This window comes from Phocoena phocoena, chromosome 20 (genome assembly GCF_963924675.1).
Source record: "Phocoena phocoena chromosome 20, mPhoPho1.1, whole genome shotgun sequence".
Taxonomy (NCBI): domain Eukaryota; kingdom Metazoa; phylum Chordata; class Mammalia; order Artiodactyla; family Phocoenidae; genus Phocoena; species Phocoena phocoena.
This window is the reverse complement of record NC_089238.1, coordinates 15,992,611-15,995,890: the sequence shown is the minus strand read 5'-3', so window position 1 is coordinate 15,995,890 and position 3,280 is coordinate 15,992,611.

Genomic DNA, 3,280 nt, shown 5'->3' with positions numbered 1-3,280 from the left:
TGGAAGCAACCTGTAAAAAATGCATTTAGAGAATTTATCAGATACTTATTATGTGTCAGTCACTGGGCTAAGAGCTTTGCATTGTATCCTTCTATCAACCCCGGCACTCTCCAATGGAAATACAATGTAAGCCATTTTTAATTTTTTAATAGCTACATTAAAGAAGTAAAAAGAAACATAAAATTAACGTTAAGATATTTTATTTAACCCAACATGTTCAAAGTATATTATCTCAACATGTAATCAATTTTAAAAGATGGAAATAAGTTTGGGGCTCAAGGGGAGGAGGATTTATTCCTGGGCAGCGTCTTTGTGGGGAGGGAGCTGGACGGGGCTTCTCTCAGGTCAGGAGAGACCTTGGGAGGTTTCTCTGCGGTATATTGAGAAATGAATCAAAGCCAAGGTAAAACGTGTTACAGATATCGTGCCATGTCGCAAAGGTTTACACTGAATGAATTATACAAAAATATATCCAGGGCAATATCGTGGTGCAGATGATTTGATTTATAAGAAATAACACGGTGGCCTGGTAATGGGATACAATTTTTTTTTTTGGCCACACCACGTGGCGTGTGGGATTATATTAGTTCCCCGACCCGGCCCTCAGCAATGAGAACGCGGAGTCCAAACCACTGGACTGCCAGGGAATTACCAGGACACAATTTTTAAGTTGTATGGTGAATGAGACCTTGGTTTCTCAATCCAGTCAACCTGCCTCTGTAACTCTGAATAATCTGATTTGGAGATAATTTAGGGAGTCAAAAGTTAGTTTTCTGGTTCCTGTTTCCTTAGGGGAGGAGCCCCAGAGGTTCTGTTGGGAATTAGTGAGGAGGGCTATCGTGGCCATAAGCCTTAAGGGGGATCTGTGATCATCAGAAGTCTTGAGGGATCTTTGCACCAGGTCACCAATGCTAGATGGACGTTGATTCCTGATGTTACACTGAGAATGAGTGATGAGGGTGCTGTATGTAGGGAGTGAGGTTTGTCGTGGTGGGGGAGGGTTTCTGGTTGAGATGATCACAGTGACCCTGTGAGGACACATTGTATCAGGAATGCAGGGAATCACACGAGAGGCGCTGGGGGATTTTAAGGTAGGGCTCCTCGCCTGTAGGAGAGGGAGTGAAAGAACGGTATTTGATTGTGCATGTAAGCTTAGGCATGGACGAGGGGATTGGTCCTTCATTCAATTCACAAGTGTTTATTGAGTGCCTACTGTGTGCCAGGCACTGTGTGCTAGGGATACAGTGGGTAGCAAAAGAGTTCCTATCTTCATAGCACTGATCTTCTTCTAGATTAGCTCTATCTAAAATATAGAATGTGAGCCGTATATGTAATTGAAAAGTTTCCAATAGCCAGATTTTGAAAAAGTAAGAAAAGACCAGTGACGTAAATTTTAATATATTTTCTGTAACCCAATATATCCAAAATGTTATTCCAGCATATAATATAAAAATACTAGTGAGATATGTATACTCTCTTTTGTAATGTCTTTAAAATCCGGCGTACACGTTTTACAGTTGCCCCATATCTCAATTAGGACGAGTCCCATTTCAACTGTTCCATAGCCACATGTGGACAGTGGATAGCTGCACTGGAGGGTACAGCTCTTGAGGACCCTAAAGATAAGTTAGTAGAGATGTTTCTGGTAGTGATAAATGCTATAACAGGAAATCAAGCAGAATTAGAAGATCACAAGGGCAGGTGATTCTTTAGGTTGTGTGGTCAGATCGCAAAGGTCTCAGAGGAGCTGTCATCTCAAGAGAACTGAATGAAGGGAGGCAGCAAGGGCAGTGGGGAACGAGTCTTGTAGGGAGTGGGCAAGCTGGGCCTGTTGGAGGAGCCCCAGAGAGGCTGGGTGCCTGGACCAGAGTGAGCAGGGAAGTCGGGGAGATAGGAGAAGAGGCCCATCGTAAAGTTGGTAGGGTTTATTCTGAAAGTAACGGGAAATCATCGGAGAGTCAAGAGTGGAAAGACGGCATGATCTGATCTAACGTAAAAGAAGGAGTTTTCAGGGCTCCTGGGAGGTGACTGTGTATCCACGGTGACGGAGGGTCTGGTGGGACGGCAGCTGTGAAAGAGGTCGGCCGCAGTAGGAGGCACTGAGGACCAGTACTCCAGTCCCCGGTCTGGCAGACTCAGGTTCATATGAGGAATGGGAGGGGCCTGCTAGTGGGAGAGGACTGGGGGCTTTTAGTTTGTTTGGCTTTGGGGAGGAGCACCCAGGAATTCTGCTGTAGGTGTATCTGTTGGGTGTTGGGAAATGCAGTGGGAGGTCTATTAAGCATAATAGTTGTCAAGGGTGCCACGTTGTGTTCGCTTCTCAGAAGCATCTGAGGACATTTCATCTGTCGAAGTTCTTGGGCTGCCTCCACAGTGCCAGTGTCATGGGCGTTTGTAACGAAGCAAACCAGGCTCTCAGGACCCACTGTACATAGGAGGTGGCGTGAGGAGTGCGGTGTCAGCCACAGAACCCCTTCATGGCTGAAGGGCTTTGGGCAGGTTGAAATTAAGGTGTCTTTATTGTTGTTGCTTTAAAATATTTTAACATGAAATATTTCAAACATACATAAAAATAGGGGAAACCATATTCACAAAGCCTGGCGTACATATCCCTCAGCTTTATCCATCTTAACATTTTGACCTATTTGCTTCAGACTTGTTTTAAGAATTAAAATGTTATAGATAGAGCTGAAGCCTGATTGTACCTTTCTTGAACCTATTTTCTTCCATTCCCAGAGGGAACACAATCCTCTAGTTAGTGAAAATCCTTCCCACTGGTATTTACACTTTTACGGCAGGTAGATGTACCCATAAACACATAGTATTGCTTTGCATGTTTTTAGGCTTCGTATTAATGGTTTCACACCGCAGGTACTATTTTGCAACTTGCATTTTTCAATTAACATTTTTTAACCTCAGCCTGGTTGATACACGTAACTCTATCTCATTTTCACTGCTGGATACCTACCATTCCACCAGATGGACATACCACATTTTATTTATCCATTCTCTTGTTGATGGACATACAGGTGGTTTCCACCATTGAGCTATTGGAAGCATTGCTGCTGTGGGAATCCGGGTACCTGCCTCTCTGCATATTTTGCAAGTTTCTGGTGTACCCCTTGGATGGCAGTTGCTGGGGTGCACGTATGCACAACTGTGTACTTCAGTCCTGGTTTTATCATTCAGAAATTTGACGAGAAACTTCATTGACAGAAAGTTAAACCGAGCCATGATTTGCCCCTTTGAGTTTTATTTTCCTTTGTATAAGACAGACTTG